Source organism: Phacochoerus africanus, chromosome 1 (genome assembly GCF_016906955.1).
Source record: "Phacochoerus africanus isolate WHEZ1 chromosome 1, ROS_Pafr_v1, whole genome shotgun sequence".
NCBI lineage: Eukaryota > Metazoa > Chordata > Mammalia > Artiodactyla > Suidae > Phacochoerus > Phacochoerus africanus.
Window position 1 is genome coordinate 79,458,647 of NC_062544.1, and position 18,894 is coordinate 79,477,540.

The following is an 18,894-nucleotide window of genomic DNA, read 5'->3' on the forward strand; positions in this document are numbered from 1 at the left end:
CCTGACCCTCCCTGCCTGCCCATGTCAGTCTCAATCTTTATTAAAAGCCCTGCTGGAACCCTTACACTTTCTTCCTGGACACCTAGCATAGTTTGTGACTGTGCATTAGATATATATGCTCCTTGTTGATGTGAGATGGCCCCTGGCTTCCATATCACAAAGTCCTGTACCCTGCTCGTGGCAAATGCTGAGAAACATTTGTGGATGAAGAAAAGGTAGGAGGGAGGCTGCTGAGTGTGGGAAAGACAAATTAATATTTGTCTATTTCTTTCTCTCTCCTGCAGCTCCAAATAAATAAGGACACAGGAGTGGAGTAGGGGTGTAAAAGAACAATCTTTTTGTAGAAACCAGCACACATTCAAGACTTCAATCCAGGGTGAGAATAACCATCTCCAGGTTGGGGAAGACTCTGTAGGAACAATACCCCCTCCATCTCCCTTGATCTTTATACCTGTAGGCTTCCCTCTGATTAGGGATGATGGTCATACCCAGCTCCTAGGAGAGCACCATTTACCCTGAGAAATACAGACCCCCTTCCCTTCATCCTTCTCAGAAGAGATGAGACAGGCCAACCTTTGAAGGAAGAATTTTATCCAAAAACCACAGAGAGGAGTTCCCATTATGGCTCAACGCTAATGAACCAAACTAGTATTCATGTGGAGGCAGGTTTGATCCCTGGCCTCCCTCAGTGGATTAAGGATCTGGCATTGCTGTGAGCTGTGGTGTAGATCACAGATGTGGCTTGGATCTGGCATTGCTGTGGCTGTGGTGTAGGCCTGCAGCAACAAATTCCTTAAAGTGTTTGTAGATAAAGTCACCAGAAACAGAATTGATGGAACTGGCTTGATGAGACACATAACTAAATGAGAGATAATCCAATTATTTTAACATTATCAAAGTGGAGTATAAAGAGTTTAGGAAGAAAATGAATTAAACTCTTCAGACTTACACATTTATTTCTGAGCTTTAGCATCTAGTTAGGAAACCAACGACAACAGTTTGTTTCCTAAGGATTTTGTTATAATTTAAAAACTGTCTGAGTTGCCCAGTGGCCTAGTAGTTAAAAGATCCTACCTTGTCACTGCTGTGATACAGGTTCAATCCCTGGCCTGGAAATTTCTACATGCCGCCACTGTTGGTGCAGCCTGAAACAAAACAAAACAAAAAAAAACCCCAAACAAACAAAACATTGACATGCTTAGTACAGCATGAAGCTTTGACAACTGGATGCAGTCATAGTGGCTTAGTTCCTTATGTAAAATTTACTAACATAGAAATGCAATGTCATTGGGCAGAAGTTAAGAAAGGCAACTTTGTAAGGCTGTGCTCACCACCAAAGTCATTTATCAGCCAGTTTGCCAGGATTTAAGGTGCTATTTAAACCTTAGGCTGGATGATGTTTTCATTTTGTCTCAATGATCACTGTGTATTTTGAGGTGAAAATAACTAGAAATGTGATCCCTTGGAAATTTGTTAATGATGGTAGTTGGAATACATTTCTACATCTTGGAATCAAACCCAAACTCATGCACACTTTAGCCTATTGTTTTATTGTTTCATTGTCTCCACTCCTCCCACCCAAACCCTCAGGGACAGTGGCCTCAAATGTATTGGTTCCCTACCCTCCTCTTACAGGCTTAGAAATTATAGAAGAACTCAAAATGCTCTTTTGTAAGTCACACTATGTGACTTTCATCTGTTACTATTTACTGTATCAGACATTAAAATTGGAAATGGTTAAATATGTATTTTAACACATTGATTAAAAATTCATGTTGATGTCATAATAAACCCATTATATGACTATATAAATATATATATTTTTTAATTTAATGATTTTTATTTTTTTCCATTATAGCTGCTTTACAGTGTTCTGTCAATTTTCCACTGTACAGCAAGGTACATACACATTAAATATTTATTTTAAAATAAACGTTTTTGGGGTTCCCGCCATGGTTCAGTGGTTAATGAACCCAGCTAGTATTCATGAGGACGTGGGTTCAATCCCTGGCCTTGCTCAGTGGGTTAAGGATCCACATTGCAGTGAGCTGTGTGTAGGTCACAGATGTGGCTGGGATTCCGCATTGCTGTGGCTGTGGCTGTGGCCAGTGGCAACAGCTCCGAGTTGACCCCTAGCCTGGGGACCTCCATATGCCTTGGGTGCAGCCTAAAAAGTCAAAATAAATAAATAAGTGAAATAACTATATATTTTCCAAATACTCTTATTTTAAAAGAAACATTTACATTTCTTTTATATTTTTGAAATTTCTCTACAGTCTGACTTCATAGAAGAGAGCTATGTTCTCGTATCTCCTTCTTTGTTTAGTCTTTTGGAATACATTTTGTGTAAAATATGGAAAGAAAATCTAGCTTCACATAGAGAGGAAAAGGAAGGGTCCTTTTGTAGCTTTTTGGATAACTGTCGATATTCTTTGATACCACACCAAAATTCTGTATGTTGTAGTTTCTTAAAGGTTAGTAGAAATAAGAAATTTAAAATATAGCAATGAACTTTTTGTCCTGTGGTAAAGTCCCTTATTCTGTCTTGAATGGATCCTTAAACGCCTTAATTGAACCTCTTATCCAGGTGTGATGTTGGCTTATATTACTGATTATGTAGATGTTCTAAATGTTGATCTATTTAATATATATCTTATATGTTATAAGATATATAATATAGATTATATTAAATATAATGAATATATAAATATTATATTAATAATATCTTAATTAGTCATTATAATATTAATATTTAATTAAGATAATATTGTAATATTATTAATTAATGATATATCAATTGAATATAATTATATAACTATATAAAATATATTGTATGAAATATATTTATTTTATATATATCTATTAAATGATATAAATAGATAGGTTTTTTTTTACACCTGCCACATAAGGAAGTTCCTGGGCCAGGGGTTGAATCAGAGCTGCACCTGAGGCCTCCGTCACAGCCACAGCAACACTGGATCCAAGCCACATCAGTGACCTACATGCAGCTTACAGTAACACCAAATCCTAAACCCTTGGAGTGAGGCCAGGGATCGAACCTGTATTCTCACGGAAACTAATATTGGGTCCTTAACCCACTAAAGCCACAATGGGAACTCCCATGATATTTTTTTTTCAAGTCATACTTATTAATGTTATCAACAGTGTCATGAGAAAGTCTTGACAAATGTTTAAATTCAAGGTGGCTGGTCCAAGTTTTCTCCCACATTCTAATCTTTTCATGAACATTTAAACATTGTCAGTTGCTTTCCTTGAAAAGAGACGTTCCCTTTGTCGTGTGGTCATAAGAAAATGCCTGCAGATATGGAGTAACTGTAGCTTGTCCGTCAGTCTTTCTTTCAAGTAAAATTAGTGTCCCATGAAAATAGCGGCTAGTTCATTTCACATCTCAACACACAAGTAAGTATTTCTCCAGAGGAAAGCCACCATAAAGCAGAAGAGCTTTATGTGTATTTTCCATTTTATCACCCAGAATATTAAAAAGAAGTGCAGTCAAGGGTCAAGACTTAATAAAATTAATCAATTTTTACTGCTCTGTCAAGGACATTTTTAATTGGAACTGGCACTTTTTTTTTACTATGTATATGTGACAAGGAAGTATGTAACAGCTACAGGAACGGGTTGATGCCACTGGTTTGATTACAACAAAGGTACCAAGAGTTTTGCCCCCATTGCTTCTGTAGCTTCAGTGGAAATATCAACAAAGTTGAAAATGCAAATAAAATCTTAGTGTCCATCTGGCTGTGGTCTCATCTTTACAGATTCTGGGGAAGGCATCCAGGGGTTCCTGGAGCCAACTTTGAGAACGGTCCCTCTGATTTCACCCTGGTCTGTGCCATTGGAAATGTTTTCCCTCAAAGAGAATTTTACAGGGGCAAACTCATAATGCTGCCCTAGGATATTTTCAAAAAACAGCAACAAAAAGCACGACAACGTACATTTCTTTGAATAGTGTTTACCTGCAGTTAATGCTTAAAGAAAAGGCAGTTATTGTCTATATTCAGTAGTTTACATAATTTCTCCCTTTGAAATAGCAAGGCAATGTTTGGGTTGCTGCTGCTTTTTCATCCAGTCACACAGTGCATATTAAGACTAAATATAAACTTTGAAATGTTTTCAGAATTTAATTTTCCTTATTTGTGCACAGCGTTATGCTATTATGCTACCATTTTAATTTCTTTTGGCCGTAGCAGGCTTGCATTATCAAAGAAAGGGTAAGAAATGTGCAGCCTTGTATGTTGGATTTGCTTATGATTCATTTCATTTTAAATAACACATCTGATAAATTAGATAAAAATAAGGTTGCCTTTGGGAACTTTCTTTGTGAACATAGGCTTGTCTAAAATAAAATGAATTATTTGACTCAAGTTTCTATTTCCATGGAGTGTCTTAAGGAATATTGTAAGTGGAAACTAAGGTATAGGGCGTCAGTGCTGTGTGAGGGCTGCCTGGGTGACCTTGTCCCAGCCTGGGAAAGTCCAGAGACCAGGAGTAGAGTGGGTAGGACCTTGGGTTTTAGATGCACAGACATTTTGGTTTTCTTTGCCATTTATTATGTGGGTAATGGCCATAATACTTAATTTTTCTAAGCATTTATTTCCAGCTGTAAAATGGGGCAATGGGAGTTTTCTTGTGGTGCAACAGGTTAAGGGTCGGACTTCGTAATTGCTACAGGTCAGATCACTGCTGTGGTGCAGGTTCAGTCCCTGGCCTGGTAACTTCCACATGTGGTAGGTGTGGCCAAAATAAAATGGGGTAATAATTGTATGAACCCCTACCTGTCAATGACTTCCTGGCTACTATGAACATTAAATAACTGTGGTCTGAAAAGCCTTCTAGCCCATTGGCTGGGATTCAGTGTTTTAGTTTACTCGGTCTGCCAAAGCAAAGTGCCACAAATTGAGGTGCTTAAACAATAGGAATTTACTGTCACAGTTCTGGAAGCTAGATGTCTGAGGTCAAGGTGTCGGCAAGGTCATGATCCATCTGAAGGCTCTAGGAGAGGATCTTGAGGAGCTTCAGGAAGCTCCATACTGCACATGGCACTCTCCCGATGTGCCTCTCTGTGCCCACATGGCCCCTTTTTATAAGAATTCCAGCCAGTCACACTGGATGAGAGGCCCACTCTACCGCAGGTTGACCTTATCTTCTTTTCTTTTCAATCTTTTTCTTTATTAGAAGCATTTAAATAGAATTTTATATGCTGGCCAGGGAGACATACTATCTTTTTTTTTTTTTTTTGGCACTTTCCCGCAACTCAATTTTATTTATTTAAAAAAATTTTTTTTTTTTGTCTTTTTAGAGCTGCACTCAAGGTACATGGAGGTTCCCAGGTTAGGAGTCGAACCAGAGCTGTAGCCACACATTCCCTTTCTTGTATTATCTTCCATCATGACTTTTTTTTTTTTTATGTTAGTGAAGTTCAGGGGTTTTTTAAAATTGAAGTATAGTTGATTTACAATGTTCTGTTAATTTCTACTGTACAGCAGAGTGAATCAGTTAATCATATATATACACATTCTTTTTCATATTCTTTTCCATTATGGTTTATCACAGGATATTGAATATAGTTCCCTGTGCTGTATAATAGGACCTTATTGTTTATCCATTTGACTTATATGACTTTGCATCTGCTAATCCCAAACTCCTACTTCATCCCTTCCCCAACCCCTTGGCAACCACAAGTCTGTTCTCCATGTTTGTGAGTCAGTTTCTATTTTGTAGATAAGTTTATTTGTGTCATATTTTAGATGTCACATATAAGTGATATCATATGATATTTGTCTTTCTGACTTACTTCACTTCGTATAATAATCTCTAGGTCCATCCATGTTGCTGCAAATGGCATTATTTCATTGTTTTTTATGGCTGAGTAGTATTCCATTGTGTATATGTACCACATCTTCTTTAGGATGACCTCATCTAAAGTAATTGTACCCAATAAAGATACATTCTGAAGTACTTGGGGGTTATGACTTAAACAGATGGATTGGATTTGGAGCATCGGGGTGTGTGGGGGGGTGATAGAACTCAACCCGTAACATTTAGTAAGCCCTAAGTAAATGTAAGGTTTTACTCTTGTTGTTTTGTTGTTATATTTCTATGAAGGTGACTCTTAAATGGTGAGTAGGAGAGGTTGGAACTGAGCACGATTCTGAGATTCTAGTTTTAACACCTGGGTCAATACATAATTTACATGAAATGAGATGGAAACTCAAAAGGAGGAGGAGTTTCTAGTGGGGGGGGTGCAGGGGGGGAGGTTGAGTTGAGGTGTGCAAGGTTTTTATAATTTAGGAAACATTTTTATATCTGATTGGTACATCAAGTAAAATTTTAAATGAGATCCTGAAGTGAAACGTGGGAGGGGATTAAGATAAAATTTTGCAGAAAAAAATGATCATATTTTGCCAATAATCAGAAAAAGAAAAGTTTGGCCTGTATATTACACACCTATGCTTGCATTCATTCCACAGACGTTTATCAACTGTCTACCGGGCATTCAGGTAATTTTTGTTCCAAGTTTTCAGGTATTTGAGAGATTTGGGAAGCTGACAAGTTGTAAAACTAGAGACATATATGGGGGAAAATGAATAGTTTGACAATAGGAAATGCAAGAGATTCATCTGCAGAGATAGGTTCGAGCCAGGTAGAGGAGGGCCAGACTGACTTTCTTGAATTTTTTTTCCCCTGAAAGCAATGAGAAAGCGTTGAGGACTTTGAACAGGAACTGGCACGTGCAAGGCTGTATTTTCGGAAGACTAATCTGGAAAGAAATTGTGTAATGAATTGGAAGTGCTGAGCACTGGAAAGACGACTCAGGATATGATTAGATTCACCCATAGGAAGGGGATAAAACTTGGGAACAGTGAATAGGAAAAGCCTGTGGCCGAAATCTTGATGGTCTTGGAGACTGAAGGGAAATAGGAAGTGGGCAGTCAAAATTTACTCTAAAATTTCTAGTCTAGGATAATGGGAAAACTCAGTATTGCTGGAAAATATGAGAAAGGCAGATTTAGAGGGAAATGAATTTGAGGGAAGAATTGGCTCTGTGGGTTGATTGGATGGCATTCAGGGGACAGCACAGCCTGGTGGAGGAATCCCCTTGGGAGGTAAATTAGGTCAGAAATAGTGACCCAGTGATGCAGTTGACACCAGCCACTGAACATAGCACCCCCTGAATAAGGCTCATCCTTGATCACCATCTCTTAGCTTCTCTGCACTTATTCAGCTCCTCACTCCCCAGTAGCTTAACTTCATCTGTCAAGAGCATAATGTAGGAGTTCCCACTGTGGCTTAGTAGGTTAAAGACCCGACATGTCTCTGTGAGGATGGGGTTTTTATCCCTGGCCTCGCTCAGTGGGTTAAGGATCTGGCATTTGCCACAAGTTGTGGCGTAGGTCGCAGCTGCAGCTCTGATTTGACCTCTAGCCTGGGAACTTCCATATGCTACAGGTGTGGCTGTGAAAAGTAAAAAAGAGAAAAAAAAGACCCTAATATAGGTAAAAATGTTAGTTTCCTGGGACTCAGCTAAAATCAGCAGTGCAGTTAAACCTCCCAAAATCAGCTTCTGTTCCATGACCCTTACTAGGGGCCCAGCATATCCTGCTTTACTGTATTAAAGAAACAACTAAAGTTACTTTGTTAAACCCATAAGGGTCTTTTAAAAAAGACTCAGATTTTCATTTATCTCTTAATGAAAAGAGGGATCTGAGCATGAGGGTCAGTGTCAGAGAAGGACTGATAAAGCCTAAAACAGATATTCTCAATGAAACATATCCTTTCATATGGTCCTTTCGTGGTCTTTTAAAAGCCTTCCCTAAAGGTCAGTTCTGGTTGCATTCAGGATCATTTGTTCATCTGACATCATGAAATTAGGCTGTTTATTCATATGAGGTCATTCATAGATGGGTAAAGTATGACTCTCAATGTAAAAGTGATCATTATTTGAAGGCATGAAGATATGGTGGAAGTAGAAATGGTCCAAGACAAGCCACCGTTTTTATTGTTGGAACCAAGGGCAGGTGCAGAATGCACTTCGTTGATATCCATCAATTTCTGGGTGTAGGATAGTAGCTCCTTCTCTTCTGGAAAATGTGTGCCTCTGTTCTCTTTCCATGTGGTTGCCAGGGGAGCAGCCATCTTCTGAGCATGCAGGAGGAGGGCGATTTTTCCAGCAGTGACCAATCTGAGCGTCCTGCCTTCTGCTAACAGTGATGGCTCCAGGATTCAGCATGCCACCTGGGCAGAGCCCATGAGAGCCCTTCCCTGGAACTTCTGGACTTGGGGCCAAAAAGAATGATGCTCGTTAATATCTGGTGGTGATGAGTGAGGAGCCGGAGGCAGGTGGAGCCCTTAGAAGTGATGAAGGGGCAGTGTTTGGAGAGAAGCAGTGATAGAGACCCAGGAAACAGGGACCCTTAAGGCTCCTTCTGGACCAGAGATTACAGAAACCCAATAATCAGCATCCCCGGTCTGGAGAGCCAGTGATGTTTGCTTGCCTGTTATTTTTCCCTCTTGTGTTGTTACTACCTACAACCAAAGAATTCTGATTGACTCAGAAGAACGCCTCAGAACTTGACCTGCAGGAGACGGCATCTGTCTCGTGAGGCTGAGTGCTGTCTGAAGAGTAAGGAGCTGCTTTCTTGGGAGTAGAATAACTTTCCTGAGGCTCAAGCAGTGTCCTTTTGACCAAATTCAGTTTGATAAAGATGATGCCTTAAGCAGTCGAATTAGAAAGTGGAAGATTTTTGTTGTACTACGAAATACTTGCTCTTTCTTTGAGAAATGGCACCAGAGTCAGAGGTCAGGAAATGGATACCTATGAGTGTCTGAGTGAAAATTTAAAAGACAGAGTATGCTTGGCTTCTTCCATGGTCTGCTGATGCCCTTTACTTTGTCGGATGCTGTGGTATGCGCGCTGGATGCTAAGAATAACCGGTTCCATTCTTAAAGGTGCTCAGAGCCATGTAAACCGTTGGCAGACCAAGAGTCTCATGAGAGTAGAGAAGTGTATGTAGGCAGGAGCCTGGGGACAGGGCCAGGGAGAGAGCAGACTGCAGGAGGCTTGCATGAGGCTTCCAGGGAAGGGAGTGTCAGAACTGAGAGTAGCAACCTCTCTATAACTAGATGGAGAGAAGCATTAAGTACAAAGGGATGTGGTCCCTTTTAGGGCAGTAGAGTTAGAAGAATGATGCAAGAAGGAAAACTGATTATTATTTTTTGTTTGTTTTAATTTTTTTCTTTGTCTTTTTGCCTTTTTCTAGGGCCACACTCACGGCATATGGAGGTTCCCAGGCTGAGGGTCGAATTGGAGCTGTAGCTGCCAAGCCTACACCAGAGCCACAGCATCGCAGGATCTGAGCCGCGTCTGCAACCTACACCACAGCTCACGGCAATGCCGGATCCTTAACCCACTGAGCAAGGGCAGGGACCGAACCCGCAACCTCGTGGTTCTTAGTCGGATTCGTTAACCACTGAGCCATGACGGGAACTCCTGTTTGTTTTAATTTTTGGCTGCACCCATGTCATATGGAAGTTCCAGGCCAGGGACTGAATCTGAGCCATACCTGTGACTCACGCTGTGGAAACACTGGATCCTTTAACCTACTGTGTGAGGCTGGGGGATGGAACCTGAGCCTCTGCAGAGAGCCAAGACTCTGAAGTTGGATTCTTAACCCATTGTGCCACAGTGGGAAGGCTTAATGGTGGTTTTTAAAGCCTAGGATATATCAGAGATAAAGAAATCTGATTAAAGCTCTATCTTTGCAACTATTTTATGACTTTCTACTTATATCCTAATTCTGCATCTAGAAGTATAATACTGTTAAGAGGATACACAACATCTTGGAAAACCTATTTTCTGGATAAAAGGTAACAACACAATGCACAGTGTTTTCATTTCAACCATGTCTTCTGTTAACTACTAAAATGAATTGAATATGGAGTGTATGATCTAATACTTTATTATGAATTTGATATTGGCTCATTAAATTCTTTGAAAGGCTGAAAGGACTTCTCTCATCACATTGTCTCCCCTTCATTATTTTACCGAGTAAGACAGTGAGGTGCAGGGAGCAGGGATGGTTTCTTCAATTTCTTGGGAAGACTGGTCTAGACTAGTGATTTTTAAGCTGCAGGTGCAACCTATTAGTCAGGATTGTGAAATCAATTTTGTAAAACAAGAGACAGAGAGAGACTGTGACGGAATGGGAGAGGTCAGGTTGCATCATATGTAGTAAGAATAAAATTTTAGGGAATTCCCACTGTGGAGCAGTGGAAATGAATCCAACAAGTATCCATGAGGATGCGAGTTCAATCCCTGGCCTCACTCAGTGGCTCTGGGATCTGGTGGTGCTGTGAGCTGTGGTGTGGGTTAAAGATGTGGTTTGGATCCCACGTTGCTGTTGCTGTGGCTGTGTGTAGGCCAACAGTTGTAGCTCTGATTCAGCCCCTAGCCTGGGAACTTCCATATGCTGGAGGTGTGGCCCTAAAACCAAAAAAAAAAAAAAAAGGAATAAAATTTTAGATATAGATATCCAATAACAATAAATATGCATGTGTGTGCATGTGCAGGTGCATAAGCCCTGGCTGCCAAGAAAAACGTATTCCTTAGTGTAGGTTGTAAGACAAAAAAAGTAGGAAAACACATGGTGGTCTGGGCACAAGAGTCCCAGTGGAAGTGAGGTTGGCTGACAGCTCAGCTGCTTGGGAAACAGGATTCTCAGAATCCCAGGTTGATGCTCAGGGCCAGGTGAATCCTGGCAGCTTTTAGGCCAGCATCTCAGCCTCCCATCACCCACAGGCCCACCGCTCACATCCCCACCCCCAGCCTCCCCTGAAATCCTAATTATAGACTTTTCCAATTTATAAGCAACTATGTGCCGTGTGTGGTTTTCCAGCGCTCACTTTTTTAGCCATAGATGGGTTGACTAATTGCACATGTGTAATGGAGAAGCGGGGGTGGTGGCGGGGGGTTGTTATCCTAATTAGCTTCTTCGTCTCCTGGGACTTATGACAGGATGATATCTTGAGCTGATTTCTGTTGTGGCTGTGAAAACAAGTGCCTTTGCCATCCACCTGGCTCCCTGATTGTCGAAATAAACGTTTGCTTTTTGGAAGTGCCAGGCGCTCTTCACATCTAAGTGGCAATGTAGAAGCCTGAAACCACGTGTTACTTTTCTACCACTCAAGAGCCATTGCTGCCTTGTGAATTCACTTGCAAATAAAAGAGGAGAATTTTCAACATAAAATCCTTTGTGGGATGGGCCCCAAACTCAGTCGTGATCTTATTCCTCTTTTCCTTTCCAGCCCTCTCTCCTATTAAGGACTCTCTTCTACAAGGCTAAGCTCTGCCCATAGACGATGGATGTCAGGTCTCCCAGTAAACCTGGTTTCTCTCATTTAGGAACCTTTAGGCAGTGCTGCTCCCCTATGTGCAATGCCTTCCTGCTCCCTCTTTGCCAGCCACTGTGACATTTAGAACTGTGCTCAAATGCCATCTCTTCCAGGGAGGTCTCCTTGGTTCTCAACCTGAATATGGTGCCCCTTACACCCCAACACACTCTGTATCACACTTACTGGCTTACTACTTCCATCCCTGCCTGGTGAGCATCCTGCTTTAAAGCAAGGTCTGTGTTTTTATCAGTGATGTCCCCGGAACCTATCACGGGGCCAGGCAAGAAGTAGGGGCTGGAATGGACATTATTTGCTTTGCTAAGGTTTCCACATGTAACTTCTGTTTGAAGTTACAACATCCTAAACACCCCACAAGGAATCCAACATAGAAGTTGATGTAGTTTTGTATGCTTTTAATTGCACAATTGCATGTAATCAACCTGAAATATGATAATGTCCAAATTGCTCTATCCACTGTTTCTTATTCTTTTAAAAGGGCTAGTCCTTAAGCCTCAATCACTTCCTACCTTTCATTTCCCTTATTAGCATCAATTAGCTTACCTCCATGGTACCTTAAATATTAAGCTCTCACCCTTAACTAGGCCAGTGCTTAAGGCAGGCAAAACTAGATGTGTCAAAAGATCTGTATACAGCCAAGCCCACTCTATAGGTTCATGATAAAGTTAATAAGTAACTGAGGGCTGACAGCCTCTATAATAATTAACACAGGGACACACATACTGCACACAAAGACTGATTTACATCACAAGGCTTTGAATTAGAATCTTATTAGAATAATTGACATGGTGTTAAAATTAATTAGCAATTGTTTTTCCCAAGTCATCTTTAAAGAAATGTCTTGAAGGCACACCAGAAAACATTTTATGTGCTTTTTCTATACAAAAACAAGAACATGAATGTAGATGATTTTCAATATATCAGTGTCATTTAGTATTGCTGTTTCTTTTGGAATTCTGATCTCATAGGACTTTAGATGTACAGCAGGTGGTTCCCATGCTATATCACCTTAAAATATTGGCATAATATTTCATACAAAAAGAAATAACCTGCAGCCATGAATCTGCCGACAGTAATATCATAACTTGGAATGCATTGAATTATTTTAGTGTCATACCTGAATGATGTCTGACATGGTCCAGAAACCAGTACAGCATATTTTTCTCTAATTCGTAATGAAAAAGCACATTGTAAATTATAATGCACATCAGGATATAAATTATTTTCTGTTACAAAATAAAAGTAAAAACGACAGCCCAGGAAAGGGGTAATTTGCATTGATTGTATCAACTGATGGATGTGGAGTTTTTATTCTGATCTAACACTTCAGTATAGTTTTTAGAACGGGTCCAGTGATTTAAATTATAATTGAGGAAAATCAAGTCATCTTCTCATGCTAGAAAATGAGGCATGTTCGCTTTCCTGAAAAATGAAACTCACTTGAAATGCAACTCTCAGAATTGTCTAAGTCTGTCCCCCAGCACTTCTTGCATGTTAATGAAATTTTAAACCATCCTCTGTGGTGCCATGAAGGTTGTGTATGGCCCACTCAATATTATACTGAGAAGTAAGCAGGACACCGCCTTGCACAGCCTTAGGGATGTCCTTTACCTGTGTGTGTCCATAAACTGCTTTGTGTGTCTGTGACATTTCCATCATCAGCATCTCTGTGAGTCAGGCTTCACCAAAGAAATGTCCCAACAGGATGTAGAGATAGAGATTTATTTCAGGAAATGGCCCGTGCAATTCTGAAGTGTGTATAAGTCCTATATCTGCAGGGTAGGTCATCAGGCTGGAGAGCTAAGGAAGAGTTGTAGTTTGAGTCCAGAGGCAGCTTGCTGGCGGAATCCCCTCTCCTTCCTGGAAAGTCAGTCTTTTTCTTTTCAGGCCTTCAACTGATTCAGTGAGGCCCACCCACATTCTAGAGCATAATCGGCTTTGCTCAAAGTCTGCTGATTTAAAGGCCAGTCTCATCTAAAAAATACCTTCACAGAAACATCTGGGATAATGTTCCACAAAATATGAGTACCACATTGACAAAATTAACCATAACATCATACCGTACATAGATATAGATACATACATAGATATATAGATATACATATAAATCTACCTAGACCTTGCTTTTTTGACTCAACATTGTTGTTGAGATTTATCCACATGGATGCGTGTATGCATATTTCATGCATTTTTGTTTTGTCACATTCTGTGGCATGCACAGTGTATTTATCTGTTCTCTGATTGATAAATATTTAGGTGGTCCATCCTCTTCCTGGTGAATATTTTGCAAGTAAAGACTGCCCTTGTATATGTGTCCTTGGACAAGTAGGGGGGCTTAAGATTATTGGACCATAGTGATATGCATCTTCAAATTTAAGAGCTACCTTTCGTTTATTATCTGAAATGGTTTGCCAGTGACACTCCTGCTGTCACTTAAGGACAGTTCCTGTTTCATTCCATATGTACCAACTCTTGGTACTGTTAGCCTTTTAAATCTTTGACAGTTTGAGAGGTCAGTTTCAATTTGCATTCCCTCAATTATGATGTTTAGCATGTTTAGACTTAGTTCTCTGAGAACTGCCTGTTCATAACCCTTTCCTGTTTTACTGTTGGATTAGGAGTGAAGGTGCTGAAAACAGGCCGCCTGAGTACAAATCCCACACTCTAGTTGTTCGATCTTGTACGTATTTAATCTTGATTATCTGGAGTTTCTTTTAATCTTTAAATGCAACCAATACAGTTGTCTACCTTGTTAGAGTTGTTTTCAGTTCTTAATAAATTACTATATGTACAGTCCTTGAACGGGCTTGGTTCAGTAAATGAAAGCCCTTATTAATACAAATAGAGATTTATACATTCTTTAGGGGGTGGGAGGCGCTGTGCCCACAGCATGCAGAAGTTCCTGGGCCAGGGATCAAATCGGAGCCACAGCAGTGATCAGAGCCACAGCAGGCCATCAGGAGACTCCAGAGATTTATACATTCTTGCTATTCTCTAGAATTTGTCTTTTTTTTTTTTTTGTCTTTTTGCTATTTCTTGGGCCACTCCCGCGGCATATGGAGGTTCCCAGGCTAGGGGTCGAATCGGAACTGTAGCCACCAGCCTACACCAGAGCCACAGCAACGCAGGATCTGAGCCGCGTCTGCAACCTACACCACAGCTCACAGCAACGCCAGATCGTTAACCCACTGAGCAAGGGCAGGGACCGAACCTGCAACCTCATGGTTCCTAGTCAGATTCGTTAACCACTGCGCCACGACGGGAACTCCCTATTCTCTAGAATTTGATGTATTCTCCCAATCTATGACATGTCTTTTAATGGGGTTTTTCGCTTTTAAATTTTAATGTATTCAAATGTGATTTTTCATATGTCTAAGAAATACTCCCCTAGGCTAAGTTCATAGTTTCATTCTCCTTTATTTTCACATTAAAATATTTAAGATTTAACCCCTCAGATTTATTCTTTAATGTATCTTAAACTTAATGCATTTAATAGGAAGTAGGGATCTAATTTTACTTTATTTTTGATATTAATATCAGATCTTGGAAAGGCCTTTACTTTTCTAGCACCTTTGCCCCTCTGATTTGTAATATTACCTCTGCTTTTATGATGCAACAGCATTATTTATGGATCTATCCACATCCATCTATGCAGTCTTATTAACACTTACACCATGGTGTGTATTCTTAAAGATTTTTAAAATCATATTATATTTAACTTATCTTTGCAGATCTGCCCCAACTCTACTCCCAGAAATGCATCCCTGGCTTTTAATTCCCTACTACTTTCCTCATCCCCGTGGGCAGCAGGGAAGATCCCAGGCTCATAGGAGCTGCCGAGGACTTGGGTTGGGAGGGGAGGCAGGAACAAGAGGAGGGGGGTTATCTCAGGCCCCCTCTGCTCAAAGGCACCAGCTCTACTGCTGTCATGCCTGGTCCTTGGAGAATGGACGCCTGTCCAATACTATCTGGAAGGATGAGGGAAAAACCTCCATCTTTGGGGGCCCCTAAGTTTAAGGGGCAGACAGTATGGACCAGCACCTTGCACTGGCATCCGTATCCTCTGGGAATTCTCCTCTAGTCTTTTCTGGAACACCCTTCCATGCTCAGAGAGAGTTCTGGTCTCCTCCTGGCAAATGTCATCTTATATTCCTCCTGGTTCTGTGGCTCTTGGTAACTTCTCAAACCAGGCCTGTGTCTGATTTGCGAAGTCAAGTTTTTGTTTAGAATTCCAAAAACCCCTTTTTCCTGTCAAAATTCTTCCAGTGAATGCACTCGGGTTGTCAGACTAGTATCTGCACTTCAAAAATTGTCTTTTGAAAGCCACAGTGGTTGTGAACTTACATTGCACAAAGGGTGTAAGCTGTGTTCTTCCCTAATGCTCTTATACACCTACCTTTCATTATTTCCTAGTTCTTCAATGTCCTGATATTTCCCATATTTCCTAAAACTCAGGGATGCCCAGTGCAAGTCACCCTAAAATTAAATAATACTAACACTCATAAGAATATACTGCAGAGGAAAAAAGCATAGTAGGAGCATTAGAAACAATATAAATTTTTTTTGATAGGAAAACCATAAACTACATGATTATTATACATTGTGTGGCTTTCTAATTCTTTCATTAGAGTCTAACTCTAAAATAATGCCTTCTGGAGTTCCCTCAGTGGGTTAAGAACCAGACATAGTGTCCATGAGGATGCAGATTCCATCCCTGGCTTTGCTCAGTGGGTTAAGGATCTGGTGTTGCCTCAAGCTATGGTGTAGTTTGCAGATGTGGTTTGGCTCTGGTGTTGCTATGGCTGTGGTGTAGGCCTGCAACTGCAGCTCCAGTTCAACCCCTGGCCCAGGAACTTACATATGCTGCAGGTGTGGCTATAGATAGAAAAAAAATGAATAAAATATAGTAGGGTCTTTTTATTTAACCTGTATATACCAACAGTCACTGCTTTTAGGTCCAATTTAATTGTTTTTCTTCTGCCACTGTCAACTGAAAAATACACAACATGAAAGTTAAGTTTTATTTGGGGTGAAATCAGGACTTAAGCCCAGGAGACAGCATCTCAGGTAGCCCCAAGAAACTGCTCTAAGGCTGTGAGAGAGGAGCTAGGATATATAGCAGTTTTTGCAACAAAGGGCAGGGAGCAGGAACCCAAGAGGCCTGGGTTCAAGAAATCACTCCTTTGATATGCACCTCCACTGTCAGGGCCAGTATCCTGAGTTTTCACGGCCTGCAGGATTCACCATCTCTCACCCTTGGAGGTGACTGCATTTATGGATGACTGTGACATTCTTTATCCTTAACTACAGACCGGGCTGAAATCCTGGGAGGAAAAAGGGAGAATATCAGGATATGATAAAGGTGAGGGGGAGGGGCATGCAACACACACACACATTTTACAAAAGTTTGTTGCTAATCTCCTGAAGGTTACTACCAGTCACAAGGAGCAGACATCGCCCTGAAGGATTTTAGTGTTTTGCTAGATATGAGGAGATGCAAGAATTGGGCACATAAAATCTCCTAAAAATATCTGACTATCTGAAGCCCTGTTCTCCCAGTTTTCCCAGAGCATAGAGTGGGAAATTTCCCAGAGTCTTTCATCATAAAAAGAGCTGAAGAGAAAGAGATGCTAGATTATAGCACATTTAAACATGGCTTTCCAGAGTTGTGAGTAAAAGTTCTCTGGCAAAGGTATATTATCAGGTGGATGGAATAGTAGCGAGGATATGAATTGTTGTTAGGGAAGGTTGTAGTTAAATCTATGTAGCAATTAAAAATGAAAAAGTAATAACTTGTGGAGTTCCCGTTGTGGCTCAGCAGTTATAAACCTGGCTGGTATCCATGAGGATGCAAGTTTGTTCCCTGGTCCCACTCAGTGGGTTAAGGATCCTGTGTCGCTGTGGCTATGGTGTAGGCTGGCAGCTGCAGTTCCAATTCGACTCCTAACCTGGGAACTTCTATATGCTGCAGGTGTGGTCCTAAAGAGAAAAAAAAAAAAGTAATAACTTGTAAGCATTGCATTTACTTATGGTTCATTGCTCTATAAGTGTTATTGCCCTATAAGTGTTCAGTGAAAACAAAATTTCTCATGAAAGCCCAAGTCTTTTCACAATTAAGTCTTATCATAATTATCTCTGATTCACAAAAGAGATTAAATGACACCCACCTGGGTGACCTAACTCAGGGCTCATTCCCAGAACCTTGGCAGGAGGAACAGCCATGCCATCAAAGGGGGCGCTGTGAGTACTGATGTCAGGTGGTCCTGCTGGTATCAGGTGGTCCTACTTTACAAGCCAAGGCCACAGGGTTCGTCTCCATGGGGTCTTGTTAGACCTCTTTTTAAAAGGTGCTTTTTAAAGAGTGCTTTTTGAAAGGACACATTATTCTCTGCCCCACAACATTCCTCAAATCAGCTATTTGTTTCTAGAAGGGAAAGTGGTATACCAGTGCTCAGCCTTCTTGAGTCTCCCTATAAAATATACCTTCTTTGGTCATTTCAAAACCAGTACTTGTATATATACATTCCTTTTCTTTTGTTGTAATATATATGTGTGAATGGGTCGCTCTGTTGTCCAGCAGAAATTGGCACAACACCACAAATCAACTATACTTTAATTTAAAAAAAAGGGGGAAAGAATTTTTTAAATTAACTTCATTAATTAAAAAAAAAAAAAACAATACGGGAGTTCCCATTGTGGCTCAGCGGTTAGGCGTTGCCATGAGCTGTGGTATAGGTTGCAGACACAGCTCAGATCTGGTGTTGCTGTGGCTGTGGCATAGGCCTGCAGCTATAGCTCCAATTGGAGCCCTAGCTTGGGAACCTCCATGTGCTTCAGGTGCGGCCCTAAAAAGACACACACACACACACGCACACACACAAAAAGACATGAAAAAAACAATGCTTTTAGGGCCATGAAACTATTTGGTGTTATATTGGAGTGATGGGTATGTGTAACCATAGGTTTCTCCAAACCCATGGATTGTACATCATCAGGAGTGACACCTGGTATAAACTATGGACTTGGTGTGAGTATGCTGTGTCATCATAGATGCAACATTGGTAACAAATGTACCACTCTGGTGGGGATGCTGTTAGCAAAGGATGCCATGCAGGTGTGGGGCAGGGAGCATGGAGGAAATTTCTGTACTTTCCAGTCAGTTTTGCTAATGAACCTAAAACAACTCTAAAAAATAGTCTGTTGAAAAATAAAAACAAAAAATTCAGTATTTGTTGAGCATCTGTTTCATGATGATCACCCTGCTGGGTGTTGGGGTAGAAAGGTTAGGAACATCAGACAGGAGGCTTGACTTGCCACCTCTGGGCCACCCAAGAATGTTGGCTGCTGATAGTGATGGACTGAGATCCCTAGCCCTTAATCTCACACACACACTGAGTGCTCAGCTGACAGCCAAGCCCACCAGCTTGCCAGCCGTGTTATCAAACCATCTGGAGAGAGGAT

The 18,894-nt window shown here is 40.8% G+C and overlaps 1 protein-coding gene across 3 annotated transcripts in view; it reads left to right on the forward strand.

Moving 5' to 3' along the window:
- CTNND2 (catenin delta 2) overlaps positions 1–18,894 on the forward strand; it is a 1,041,823-nt gene that overhangs the window by 681,881 nt on the left and 341,048 nt on the right. The window lies entirely within an intron of this gene.